This window comes from Sciurus carolinensis, chromosome 5, assembly GCF_902686445.1.
Source record: "Sciurus carolinensis chromosome 5, mSciCar1.2, whole genome shotgun sequence".
NCBI lineage: Eukaryota > Metazoa > Chordata > Mammalia > Rodentia > Sciuridae > Sciurus > Sciurus carolinensis.
This window is the reverse complement of record NC_062217.1, coordinates 66,384,236-66,400,005: the sequence shown is the minus strand read 5'-3', so window position 1 is coordinate 66,400,005 and position 15,770 is coordinate 66,384,236.

Here is a 15,770-nt window from a genome sequence, read left to right as displayed (position 1 = left end):
GAGAAAACTGGCTTGCAAATTCTTTTAAAGATTATAATGGCATGTCTTCTTTCTTCTTAATGATTATAGAATATTAAATATTATTTTCAAATTTCAAATGTTACAAAAACACCTAAACTAGGAAAACAAATCACTACATAAGTTTACCTATCAGAGACTGCTACAGAAGTAAGTTCATGTTTCTATGTACAACAAAAAAATATTTTATCTTTGCGTACAGAATGGAATCCGCATAATTTACATTTCACTTCCGTGAAAATGTGGTGCAACATTTAAATCTCTATCTTTAGAGAATTGTAAAAATATTTCAATAGAAAAAAATCACTACACGTGAATTATCTGATCCAAAGGAATATTAGTAGACCACAAAACTTCACCTTAAAAATAGATATATTACATTCTTCCCATCTTGTTAATGAAGAATATAATGGATAATATTTTTATACTTTTCTATTTTTAATAGAAGTATAAAATACCTTTTCACTGCCTTAATTTCTCTATTTTGATTGCTCTTGAAAGTAACCATATTTTCATGTATCAATTTAATGGCTTTTTCTTGGCCTTGCTTATTTAGGATCTCTGGACTACATATTGTTCTCATTGATGGAAGCACTCTATATGTTGTTCTTTCATATTTATTGAGAATCTACTATGTTCCAGTAACTCTTCCAGACATGGGGGATGGGGTGGTGAAGAAAACCTAGTCCTGATCCCAGGGTGTTTACATTCTATGGGAGGCGGCAGTAAAGAAAGAAAAAAAAAAATGTATTTATAACAAAAGTGCTTTAAAAGAACTAATCACAAAGGTTAATGAGAAATGCTATTTCAACTGAAGGGTCAGGAAACATCTATCTAGTGAGATGAGATGATAGCAGATTGAAAACTGAGGCAGTAGATCGTGTGGCTATCTCTGTTAGGACCATTTTAAGCAGAGGAAGCACTACACAGAGATAAGTGGTTTAATAATATATTTGAACTTATTTTACTTATGAATTAATTACTTGACCAAGTTGTGATGGTTAATCTTGATGCTCAACTAAACCAAATTTCCAGAAGTCTAGGAAATTAATAAAGCACACTTCTGACTGTGTCTGTGAGGGTGTTTGTAAAGATGATTGGCATGTGGGTCAGAGAACTATGTGGGGAAAGACCTGCTGTGAATGTGGGCAGCACCATCCAGGAGGGTGGTGGCTCAAATGGAGCAAAAAGTGGAAGAAAGAGGAAACCAGGGGTTGTGTGCAATATGGTCTTCTTGAGCTGGTGAGCTTTTTGCTGCTGCCATCACCTATGGACACCAGACTCAAGTTTCTCCAGTCCTGGAATGTGGACTCCCTAGTGATTCTCTAAGAATCACTGTCCAGACCTTCAGTCTCAGCTTCCTGCTTCTTAGACTTACCAACTACCGGTTTCCCTGGTTCTCCAGTTTGCAGATGGTCATCGTGGGAGTATCCAGGTTTTAATCATGTAAGTCAATCTAATAAATCTCTTTTTTTTAATTATACGTATACACCCATATCTATCTCTATCTATCTATACAGTATCCTTCTTATATCATCTATATCTATATCTTCTCTGGGTTCTGTTCACCTAAAGACCCCTGACACAAGTCATCACTTCCCTTAAGAATGTAGCAAATTTATATTCTTTTGCATTACACTAAGATGTGTTGAAAATTGTAGAAGCAGATTATTGCTAATTTTGTCTATTTCAAGGTTCTTTTCATAATATATTATACTTTCCATGTGTAGTTACTGTGACATCAGTTATTTCTCTGGGTTTAAAGTATTTTACTGTTCCATAAGTTTACTGATTAGCTTTCTTCTATTTTAAAAAGCTGATCATGATATAGTTTTCATTTGGCTGTAGTATGTCCTTGAAGATTTTTTTAAAATATGCCTTTAAAAATTTTTGTACCTTTATTATTGAGACTTTTATATCTAAAAAGTCTCTTCTGTGCAGGAAATGATTTCCTACTCAAGTCTTTCTTTCTCATGTTTTATCTATTATGTATTTCTTATCTTTTCTCTCAAAATTCGAAAGTCAATACCTTTTTCCTCTATGCTCTAGTATAATTTCTGAAGTTGGTTAAGATCAGTAATTCTGATCTGAACCACGCTCATTCATTATTCGTTCATTTGTCTCAGGGGTTTATTTTCTGTGTCTGACACTGCGAAGTCTTTTCTTTCCATATTTTGATTTGTCCCCTTATATGGCAGCCTGGATCCAATCAATACAAGTTTTAATGGCATTATCTTTCAATTGTCAATGAGATTGAACAGTAGATATTTCAAGTTCTCATCTATCTGCTCCACTTCAATCAATGGGACATACTTGATCTAGCTGCACAGTAGTAGTTTCTACTCCTGTCATGCACCCAATGCATCCTCATTGAGTGACCATAGTGATAAACATTCCAAAACATTATCTGTAAAGGTTGTATAGCTCATTTGGTAAGACTGCCTGGATTTTAAATGCAGATCTTTACTTATTATTGTTGTTAGGCAAGAGTTTCAAAAGAAATCTCAAGTTCCAAAGTGCTAGTTGGAATCAGCTCAGCCTTGAGGTCTTCAGTTGAAGAGAGCCCAGTCGTTTGCATGCTTTTCTTAGGGCATGACAAGATAGTGGGGCTAGGTCTTCTAACTGCACTGATTTGGATCAGTTCAGTTCAGCAGCTTGGTCCTCCATGAGCAAGACTGAATGCTGGAGGGTTAGTGACCCTAATCACTGGATCCAGAATAATAACTAGGGCATACGTATCTGAGTGCACGTAATGATAAAGGAGTCTATTTTCCTATCCTGGTGTCTCAAGCAGGGAATTGACTACAGTCAAGAGGTCACTATGGTCTATCTAGGCCACTCTCCTGACCCAATGAAAATGTTAAATGTGGAGGTATTCCACTAAAACTCCACATTGTGTTCCATTTGTGAAAAGACATTTAGGAACTCCAACAGAAAACCGGAAAAGAAATAATATGTAGAAGCACATTCTCAGCTCAACATTTTCCATTAAAAATTTTTGAAAAAGGAAAGTTCTGTCAGCAGTATTATGGGTTTTAGAAAAATTAATCTGGCATCTACACATAAAGTGGATTGGCTTGCTTTCTCCTGTTTTCACTAGCTACAATTCAATTTTTATATAGCCACAAGAATTATTTGTCTGAAACCACAAATTTGCTCAAATCATTTCCCTTTAAAAATGTTTCGAATGGATAAGCAATACTGGCCATGGGAGTAATTCTAAAGCTAGCTGATGAAGTTCTAAATCTATGGTGTTAGTGGTTGGGATGGTGGTAAATCAACCACATTGAGAAATGCTTGGCTTATAGAAATAACAGTATTTGAAGAATTTATTTTAGAAAGTATAAGTCATTCATGCATATAATGAAAAAATTTCAAACCCTTACTATTTAGATGCTTATTTTTAAAAAAGAGGTTAAAAATAGATTAGCTGCCTTCAAGGAACTCATGATATCATGGAAGAGACATGGGATCAAGTAATTAGAGTACTAAGGAAGAGTTCATTATAAGAATCTGTACATACTGTTATGGTAGTCACATCATTGGATAATAACTAATCCTCCTTGGAGAGACTCAAAAGAAGACTTACAAAAGAAAACCATTTGGGGAATGTGTTTGAAGAATCTATATGAGTACGTGAAGCAGGTAAAGAGAAAAATGATATTCCATTCAGTCAGAAAGGACATAAGTATTCAGGGATCTGTTCACATGGATGGACTACAAAGGAACCCTTTGGGAAAAGTTAGAAGATCAAGTTGTAGAGTAAGCAAAGAATGTATGATGAAAGTTATTTAATTTGAACTTAAAATAATTAAAAGATTTTAAAATATGGAGCTGGTATGATCTAGTAGCAGCATGGATTTTAGAAGGTGAAAGAAGAAGCATAAAAATCAGTTTGGAGACATTTATCCTGTGTCAATGGAAATATTGCCTTACCAAAAGCTATGCTGAAATATCATAAACTTTTTATATCAAAGGCAAGTGATCAAATTCCTAGTATTAGTAACTACAATGCACTTCACAATATTCCCTAGAAATTAGCAAGAGTTGCTTAGGGGACTTTTCCATGTCTTTGTAACCCTGCCTCTCAGCTTCCCTCACAACTTAGCTGTTCTTTGTTCTGACTCTAGCATGTATTTAGCTGTGCCGGGAGGCCCCATTTCTGCCCCTGTTGGTGGCCCCCCACATGGGAAGACTGGTACTCATGCCAAAGAGGCTACATCTGGACATTCCCCAAACCACTGACCTTGAGTGCCAGAGAAGTGGTGTGTTCTTTACAAAGTGGCTAAGTACAGTGTTTTCTCTAACTCTGTCCATAATCTGTCACTTAGCCCAGAAACACCTCTTTTGTGTCCCAAATTTTCCAAAGTTTCTCAGAAACTTCATTGCTTATCTTTTCTTACTATCTCACCAAGTGCTATAGATCAGAACTGAATGACCCCCTAAGTCTCCTGTGTTATTTAGAAGGCAGTGGAACCTTTAAGAGGTGGGACTTCATAGGAGACTTTTAGGTCATTGGAAATGTACCCTTCATAGAGGTAGTAGGACCCCATCCCCTTCCTTTATCTCTCTTTCACTTTCTGTCCATGAGATGAATGGTTTTGCTCTACCATGCTCACACCAAGATATGCTTTCTTCTCCCTACAACCAGAAGCCTAAAAGCAATTGGTCCACACTGTCTTGGACAAGAACCTCCAAAACTGTAACCCAAGTAAACCTCTTGATGAGTTGGTTATTTCAGGTGTTTGTCATAGTGTTGACTGTAAACAGCAAATTGCTCATAAGAAACTTCTGTTCTAATCCCTCTGGTCATAGAGTTTCAAACTAGACTTCTAAGAATCAATAGGGACATCATGTTTATTTTATGGTACTCTCTCCTCAGCCCCAAAACACCTTCATAAAAGAAAATTGGTTTACCTGTGATACCATTCTCTCTTTTTAAAACTTGATCTTTGTTTTTAGTTATGTAAAATTAAATAGCTGCACAGGATAGGTGTCCCAACAGACATCAGTAGGGATCTCAATCACCAACAATTAACAGAAAACCCAAATATAATAGCTTGAAATGAAGAGAATCATTTTCTCTGCAATAACAAGAAGTCTGGAGATTGGTGATCCAGAGTAGGTAGAGTGACTCAATAATCAGTTGTGACCTAGGTGTTCTCCATCAATGTATAGAACTTTGTCCCTATATTTGTCGCCTTTTGATCAGAAGAGGGATACAGCACTTTAAGGACACTAGTTTTGAATAACTGACAGGGAAAGACAGAAAGATCAAAAAGTCTTTCCTTGGGAAGTGCTATGTTTTTATTCTAGAAGGGAGCTCTGCCTACAAGACTTCTTTATCTGTCTTCTTGGCCATAATTCAATCCCTTGGTTACTCCTGCAAAAAGGTGGTCAAAAAAAAATGAGTGCTTATCTTTTGAGACTCCAACAATAAAATGTTATGGGGGAAGATGGTTGTAAATGAGTGTTGACTGGTTCTACCTCTTGTCGTACCTACATATAATACAACAAAAATTCTTTTTTGGAGAGATATGAATTTAAAAAAATCAAGATTGAGGTTGGGTTTACAAGATATTCAGTTAAATTAGAATTTCAGATAAACAACAAATACATTTTTTTAGTATACAAGTATATCCCATGCAATATTTTGAACACAAGTATACTAAGATATTATTTGTTTATCTAAAATTCAAATTTATCTGACTGTTTTTTTTTTCTTTTATTTTGCTCATTCTGACAACCTAAAATGAGATCTTTCATTTTGGGTTATCAAATTGTCTGATAAGTTAGGTAAAATTTATAGACCCCAATTTATAAAAGAAATAGTGTTATTTAGTTGTCATGTATTGTATTAGTTTCTATTTTGTTGCAGGGACACCTATATAGCCACCTTCTGGACCTCTCACTGAGATAGCCTGACCTAATGGGCTACAGCTCTGGTTCTTGTCTTTGCTAAAGTGCCTGGAGAACATTTCTTGACTTCCCAGTCCAGACAGCAGATTATCAACCCACAATCCACACATGTGCATGTGCGCACGCACACACACACACACACACACACACACACACACAAAACACAACACACATATATCCTTCTCTGTCTTCCCTGGTAGGTTTAAAAGTAGCAAGAGACATCAATAAAGTTGGAACCAATTCAATTGAGATAAGTTAAATATGTCTGTGCTTTCAGTTTAAGAGCACCTTTAAACCAGAAATTCATTCTTTGACTGAACTAAGAAAATTCATAGTCAACATTTCTTCTAATGTTTTTTACTTAATTTTGAGGAACTGAAAAATTGACTTAAGTGCTTCCCTTCCCAACAAAGGAAGAGTGCTTAGCAAATGTTACTTCAAGTCCCCAACTGCTACAAAAACAGAACACTCCTCAAAGTTTTGAGACAGCACTTCTCCAGGATTCTACACTCTCCTGGTTGTTGTATGACTCCCTCAGTCTCTACCCAGAGAGTCTTCTGCCACCCAGACTGCAAATGGACTACTCAATCCATAAATGATGACTGAGTTGCCTATTTCCACTCCTTTTTCCTACTACCAAGGTAATCTGACTGCACAGTTTCTCAGGAGAGAAAATGTCCATCATGGGTATGACAGGAAATTTGTGAAGAACAGGGTCAAAGAGAAAGGATTGACCTGTACCTTCAGGAAGATGGGCATGCAAAAGAATCTAAAGAAACAATGATGGAGAGCTAAACATCTTTATTAACAGTTATAATAAGAAACACTTTCTGTTCATCATAATACCTACAGGGTAGGAGCATCTTCCCTCAATGAGCCATCAGGGTCACAGCTACTTCCCAGGAGCCAGGATTATGTAGCTTATACCAGGGTCATGAACCTGAAAGTCACACTTTGGAGAATTCCCCTAACATCCTCCATCTTGAACACCTTTGCCCTTTTAGAAGAACTGGCATTGCCACAGTGGTATCACCACTACAGGAGAGAGAATGACTCCAAGTTTCGATGAATCATCTGTGTTCACCAGCGAATGGTGAAACAAGTAATGGCAGCCCCAAATAGAGAATTCTCCAGGGAACTGAGCAGTTCTCCCGTTCTCTCTCCAAGAGGCAATTAAAAACAGAATCATGCCTTAGAACTGATACGGCCCCCAACTGCACAATTTACAAATGAAATTGGGGGACCTGTCAGTTACTAAATATTGTGAATAGTTTGCACAAAAAGTGATCTGAGTAGGCTTTAACTTGGAAAAATTTATTTTTATTTGATTACTTGTTTTAGAGACAGAGTCTTACAGTATTCGCCAGACAACCCTGAGATTCTGGACTCAAGTGGTCCTCCTGCCTCAACCTCCCATGTAGTTTTAACTACAGGTTTGTTACACTGTGCCTGGCTTGGAATCCTTCTCAGACCTAACAGATGAATGATGCTGGTCATATATACAATTATTGTTGTGTCTGACTGAAGATGGGAATGTGTCTTCATCTGTGAATCCACAGGATGTAACTGAGCATCCAGATGCAGGGAGGATGTGTAATGCATCATTCATCTATGAATAAAGAAATAGATTGATTTCTACTAATTCCTTTCCATTCTCTGAAGGAAGGGAAGAAAATGTCATTTTCTGATCAGTAGAGAGAAGTTTCCCTGATAAGATTGGAAATGTTTTTAGTAGTCACAGCTGAAGAATATAGAAGCAAAATGTAGAAGTAAAACTACATTTATAGAACTTATATATAAAATTCCAGATGTTCCAAAAATCATTTCAAACACTGTAATTTTTGCCACCTGGAAGTTAGCAAATGAATCTTTATTGAGCAAGAAAACATTTAAATGCAATCTTTAAAAAATATCTTACTTGTGACTTTCCAAATATTTCTCAAATTCCAAATTAAGAACTCAAATATAATTATTTAATCTTCTCAATATATTTTTCTTACAATGTAATATAAACACTATAGGTTTCCAAAAACGATTTCCTCTTTGTATTTGTGAGGTTGTAAAATGGTTAGATTTATGCATTTATGCATGTATACAAAGGAGAATATATGTCTGTTGAATAGATCTGTTAAGGCCAAATTATTAAATAAAATTTTGTACATATTTAAAAATTTTGATTTATAATGGTGATAATGTATGAGAGGGCTTGTTTCCCTATATCCTTACCAAAATTGGGTATTACTTGCATTTTAAATTTTTGCTAATCTGATGGGTCAAAAACTGTCATTTCAATATTTAATTTTTGATTTCTCAGATTACTGGTGACACTAAGCATCTTTTCTGCATTTATTGGAACTTATATACACATTTTCTATGAATTATCTGTTCTTATTTTTGCACATTTTTCTATTTTATTGTTTGTCATTTGTGTCTATCTCCAGAAACAATTTGTTTTATGGTTATCCACAGTTAAAAAATTAGTTATGGGGAATATTGAATTTAAATCGTTTGACATAAAATCTCTGAACCTTGTAGACGATGCTGACTCTAGCATCATTCTAATAAGGTGACCATACCAAGAACTGATGGAGAAATCTACTAGAGTTTATCATATTCTCTCATCCTAATCACTCTCACTGCTTCTTTCCTCTGCTGCCACACTTGTGAAAAACAAAAGCAAGTGTAGATAAAAGAGCAAATGAGAATGGGGGGAAGATAAAAATTATAGGCCCTTGGAAATATGGGTATGATAACAGTCCATTACTCATCCACAGTACAACCCAGCCCTATTTAATATAAACTAACACTAAATGTGATCATCTGATACACTTTATGAAAATCGAACATATTAAAATATTTTCTTAAAAATAAAAATTCAAAAGAATTATTCACATTGTTCCATATGTAGAGAGGCTTGTACACAGAAAATCATAAATTGATTGTAAACCTATTCTGTAAGGATATGTAGAATTAAAATTAAATATATATATTTTCAAAGTTAGGGTATATTTTTATCACAAGTAAATTGGATAAAGGTGGGTAAATTTTTTGCTATTCTTTCAATAATTCTTCTAAACCTCCAGTTAAATTGTATGTTTCTTTTCTGTATGGATTCCTAAACTTGAGAAAAAAAAAATTGTTTCATTTTCCTTTCTCCTAAAATATTCATGCAGATACTCTCTTGAGAGTTCATGCACTTGATTGTTTTCTATTCACTTTTTTTAATGCCACATACCATGGTCCTGATATTTAGATTCCATCATGAAGTCCTAATAGCCTCAGTGATTCTCAACATTCTGTCAATATCTTCTCACTTGCTCACAGGTAACCAGTCTAAACCATGGACTCATGATTTCAAGGAAATGTTCTAGTTTGAAAATAAGATATTATGTCTTATATGTAGGGAGTTTTGCAGATGATGTGTTTAATCATGGGTGAGTCTCACGTCAGCATGACAGTCCCAGCAGTCATGCCCGGATGTGTCCTGGACCTCTGCATGTGAATTGGATGGCCAGCTCCTCTCCTTTGTTCACTCTCAGATGGTCAGGGGTAGGCAGATAGGAAATCATTAGCATGGCAAAGCAAATTTTAACAAAAGGGTAGAAGATATCTGGATAATAATAGTAACCAGGTATGGATCCTACCATACTGGTATTAAGAGAGAGAATAATTTTTAAGATAAAGAAGTTTCCAAAGAACTAATTTGCTAAAGATCCCAGAAACTCAGTGATGTTCAAGTCAGGAGTCAAATCTCTGCTGCTTCAGGGCCTCTCATGAATTCTGGTCCTTAAGAGAATTTGGGAAGATAAAAATTCTTCTCATTCCTGATTTTCACTTGAAATGAACATATTGCAAAATTTTAGAGGAAGGAACCACTAAATAATCTGTATGCCAAGCTTTAAGAGCTCCAGATGTGCTAAAAATCTCAAATTACAAAAATAGATTAATTAGGGGATTTTATTTTTCATGTTAATAGTGATGTGATGGAACCAAAAAGACCTGGGGATGAAAAGGTTTGAGCAGTGAGTTAGTGCACCTGGATCAGAGCATCTCCACTGTGAATCAGACTTTCCTGGGAAAATGAACCTATGGAGATTATATTCTTGTGAGCTGCTCTCCACATCTGCTCATTGTTCTCTTTCAGAAATAATTATGTTCTCCTATGTTGAAAACCAAATTGTTTTTGTGTATTTATTATCATTATATTTGGTCATTAATTTCATTCAGCAGATATTTATTGTGCAACTATTATATGTCAAGCAGTATTTGATTAGGCATCAGTGAGTTAATAGTTTTTTTTTAATATCATGTTAACCTGATAGTTTGTATCCTGCTGCAAACTGAATCAATTTACTTCACAGTAAATGCAGAAAAATAAAGAAGCAAAAAATATTCCCACTCCCACATCTCTAATCATGAAAATGTCTGTAATGAAAATCAAGATGATCCTTTTTTCTTCCATACTTACCAACCCATTTATCCTATATAGTTTTACAAATTTTTGAATGAGAAAGGAAAAATGAAGAGGGGAATCAGAATTATTCTCTAACAAGATTTCATGTGTTTAGATGCCTCTAAATAGAACCTAGGTTACAAGAAACAAAAATAGTGAATAATCACTTCCTTTCCTTCTATGTTTTCAGGACCATCAATGCCATGTCCAATCTGATAGTGAAGATGATCCAAAATAACAGATAGACCCCATTGGGGCCATCATTTACGAAGGATAGCCATCGCTTGATATAAAATAAGAGCAAATGATTCTCTCTTTCTTTTATGTTGCACAGTAGAAAAATCTTCAAAAGAAGTGTTGGAAAGAGGTAGCTTAGGGTATCATTTATTGGGCTTCTCTGGGCACGGTACTAGACAAATTTAAAGTCAAGTAAGAATGAAGAAGTTAGATTAGAAACCTGATTCTGCAAATATTATACATCCAAAACACAAATGAAGTAATGGAACCCAGGTGGCCACATAAGAAACTTAAAATCTCTATTGACTAAAAGAAAATGGAGAAATATTGGTTGGTAAAAGCAATGCTTTAACCAGCCCAAAAGATTTTGCTCGGGGAACAAAGGAGAAGCAGCCATTTAAAATGGTACTTTGTGTCAGTAAGTTTATTAAATAGGAAGACTGGCAATCTTGGGTAAAAGTAGACTGTCCATCCAATTAAATTACAGAATATTAAAAAGGTCAAAGCAATATAGAAGTCCTCTAATTCATAGAAAACAGTAAAATTCTGATTTCTCATACTCCTGACAAAGATTGTAATTGCAATTTGAAAAGGGTAAAATATTTATCTAGTCCTTTGACAAAGATTGAAATGAGAATGTGACTGGTCACAAATAGAACCTCACAAATGTAATGTGAAAACTAATTTTTTAAAAATTCTGAACCAATATACCTATTTCTTTTGTCTTTGCAAGAAGGATTACAAGATGGTTACAACAAAATCATTTAAAAATCTTTTAATATATAATTAGTCATTATCTTCTTATGTATAAAATTACATTACTTATCTAAAGTCTCCATGAGCTTCTGTATCACTTAAGCATTAATTCTTCATTGATGCCATGGATCATTTTGTGGTTTTCTGTTAATATTTAGTTTACTTCATATGTTGTTAAAGACATTCAAAAATGGAAGCCCCTTACATGCATTATATCTTTCTAAAGGATATGGGATATAAACTGCAATGTGTGCACAATAATGCTATGACTTTGTTTGTAATAAACATTTAAAATGACCGACTTTCTCATAAATACACTAAGTAGGATGATCTATGAGATTTCTAATTTATTCTTGTTTAAAATTTAACCATGCTTTTTTAAAGCATATCAATTTTGTTAATACCATGTAATTAAAACATGTCAGTGCACAGCAAGTTTTAGTCTAAATTAATGACTATGAGAATTATTTTAATTAAATAACCAATTATAGAAAAATCGCAAGCATGAGAGCTGACATTTAAATGAATTTCATTTAAATTGCTTCTTAACATTGTCCCATCTAGGACACTAATGCAAAATGAACTATTGTATCAACTTAGATTATCACTATTTTTGTATGCACATAATGTATTCATATTCAATCACTGGAACTGAGTAGAATATTTGGTATTGATCTAAAACTTCTATTAATAAAAACACAACAGAATGAGCTAAAGTAAAAACAAACCATCTTTCTTTTTTCCTGCTTTCCTTTTTTTTTTTAAATATGAGCTGCTGAATATTATTATAATTCTCACAGGAAATAATGTTTACATATTTGGGAATTGTACCTAGTTAAATCAGGAGGATTTGAGATCCATTTTTAAGTAAATGTACTTACATGATTTCAATTCCCTGCACATAGTGGGTCTCCATAAATGTGCTTATCAGTGATAATGTCTGTATTTCTTTGTTTTCTTCCTTTTTGTTTTTCAAATATGCTAGTGTAGCATATGGCTTCTCCCTTATGAATTGGACAATTCAATACTTACCAAATGAGGAGGTTACTCGTTCTGTGACAGCCTAGCTGGATATCTGTCCATATGTGTGCTTCTATACAGCTCAAACACTGCAGTGTCATTCTTTCTACCTAAATTCATTAATGTTACTACTTTATGTTATTTAATTAAATTTTTGCTATTCAAGTGATAGCCATTTTTCCACAAATAAATGCATTTTTTAAAATATAAAGTTAAACAATCTATCATAATTTCCCCCACTAAACACCTTTACCTTTTTAATAGTATTTCTGGGAGAAGATAAGAATGTCTGAACAAAATGCAAATTTAACCCAACAGTGACTTTATTTATGGCACAATGCAAGTATGAAAGAAACCATAGAAAGAGTTAAAAGTTTTGTCCATATATAAAATGAAGTTGAACACATTTTGATTCATTGTAAACTATCAGTAAAATTTTAAAGGAGGTGTTTTATCTGTGTATACCTATTATTCCTTTGTTTGCTGCCATATTACACAGTTTGGGACAGAACTTGGAGTCTAAATGGACTACTATTAGGTTTTTGATTTATTTTTTCTAACACAAGTTTCATACATACCTTTGGGGAAAATCTTATTTATTTAGTAGTTTGCAACCTATAATAAAAGGAGCTTTCTGCATGTTTGCTAGAAAAAGAAGCAACTGCATTTACATTTGACTAGTTAATTGTTCTTCATTGGAATGCACTAGGGTATGTAGTTTAATTATTATGTTCGCATTTGCACACTTCACTTTTTTCATCAAAAATTATTTAATATCAGGAAAATGAGAACGTTTTCCTACATATTTCATCTTGCTATCACTTTAAAAATAAAGAGGAAAAGAAAAGGCTACTGCATTTGTTGTTCATTGATTAACCAGTAATGTTATGTATAAATAATGTATCTGACAGTATGGCAGCCCACTTGGGACATTATGCCATTTACTACAAAATAGGATGCAACATACAACTGAGCAGTGAGAACAAATTAAACATCTTTCCTTGGTAACTTTAGCATTTTTATTAGGTGATAAACATCACAGTGAGAGGAAAGCAGATGTAGTTATTTCAGTAATATTAACCTTAATCGAAAGCTAACTTGACATATAGCATAATACTTTTGCATTTTAAAATTTTGTCCAATAACAATGGAAACCAAATTTTCCAAGGTCATTATGAGATGATATCTGTAAAAATTAATGACTATCTTGAGTAAAATTTCATCTATAGCTACTGAATTGTATTATTAATATTGATGGAAAAATTTTAAACATAAATCTAGTGTTTTATAATCATAAAAAATGCCCAAGTATTTTCAGTGTTTTATTTCTCTTGCCTTAACAAATGTGTCCTGTAGTTATGTGACCATGTGTGAATTTGGTCCTTCAAGACTGTGTAATATAATTTCTAAACTCTTTTAGAAGCAACTAAATAGTGAATAAAATTAAGAACAACTATGTAACTAGAAATCAACATCCATTTTCCTTTCTTTTTCTTTAATTACACTATTTACTCATGAGGATGTAGAGATAAAACCCTAGTCTTTGAAGGAATTAACAATTGATGGTAGTAACAACTGCTAAAATTCTTTTAATATGTAGGATGTGCTATTATAGAGATTTGTTCTTTTTTCACTTTCATTCAAAGATATTTATTGTGTTCTCTTTTTGCATCAGGCCCTATTCTAGGAGAATCAGTATACAAAAGTAAACAAAACAAAGAGTCTACCTTACAACATTCTTACATTCTAACAGGGAGAAATAGTCTATAAACAATAAACATGCCAGGCATGGCAGCACACACCTATAATCCCAAAGGCTGGGGAGGCTGAGGCAGGAGGATCATAAGTTCAAAGCCAGCCTCAGCAACTTAGGGAGGCCCTAAGTAACTTAGTGAGACCCTGTCTCTAAATAAAATAAAATTTTAAAAAGAGCTGGGGATGTGGCTCAGTAGTTAAGTGCCCCTCAGTACAAAAAAAAAAAAAGCCACAATAAGCATAATAAATAAACTTGCAATATTGCATGTTATGAGAGTGAAAACCATACAAAAAAAGGAAAGGAATGTGGTAGAAGATAAAGAGGGTGGGCATGGATGTTGGTAAGAGTGGCTGTCAGCATATGCCTCATTGAGAGGACATATGGGTAAAGGTTGAAGAAGGTGAGAGTTAGCCTTAACTGTAAGGAATGAAAACTGGACAGAATAAGCAACCTGTATAATGTTCCTGTTAGAGTTTGAATATGAGGTATCCCCCCAAACTCCTGTTAATGCAGGAATATTCAGAGGTGAGATGATTGTGAGAACTGTAACCTATTCAGTCTATCCCTGTTTGAATGGACTGACTGAGTGGTAACTGTAGGCAGGTGAGGCATGATTGAAGGAGGTGGGTCCCTGGGGGCATGCCCTGGAAAGGCTGTTCTTTCTACAGTGTCTCACCTTCCCCTTCTCTCCCTTTCTCTTTCTCCCTCTCCTTCCTTACCTGGCCCTGAACTGAGCAGTGTTTCTCTTTGGACCCTTCCCCCATGATGTGCTGCCTCCCCATGGGTCCAGAGCTGTAGAGTTGTCTATGTATGGGCTGAGACCTCTGAAGCCATGAGTCCCCAAATAAACTTTTCCTCTTCTAAGTTCTTCTTGTTGGGTATTTGTGTCACAGCAATAAAAAGACTGACTAAAATGTTTCCAAAATTGGGATTCTGATTGGCATGTTGGAGGAATTGTTAAGGAAGCCAGTGTTGCTGAAACAGAGTAAGTGAGGTCAGAGGAGAATTATAAGAGGAGTTGAGATGCCAGATTTTTCTAAGGAATTTCTTTTTTTTAAGAAATGGGGTACTAGTGTTGTCAACTTGGAGTAGACACAATCCCAGGTAGCTTGATAGGATCACTGTCTTCCATATTGGGAATTTGCTGTTGGAGATCAAAGGTATATTAGCCTGTCCGGGATTGCCACACATAGCATCCAGAGTAAATGGTTTAAATCAGAAATTTATTTTCTCATGGATTCAAAGTCCAAGATCAAATGCTGGCAGGGCTGGTTTTTGGTGAGGTCTTTCTTCGTGGCTAGCGAGGTCCACCTTCCCATTGTGTCCTCTCGTGGTCTTTTCTCTTTGTGTTTACTTGTGGCATCTTCTTCTTGTAAGAACACCAGTCCTACTGGATTACAGACCCATCCTTATCACCTCGTTTGATTTCATTTACCACTTTAAAGGCCTGATCTCAAGTGCTTCTCTTTGGGAGTTGGGACTTCACCATATGATATTGGCAGGGACACAATTCAGTTCATGACAGAGTGAAGGAAACAAAATCAGCTAGAAGACTATCATAGAAAACCTGGCAAGAACTGATGACTCGAATCACAGTGGTGGTAGTGGCGG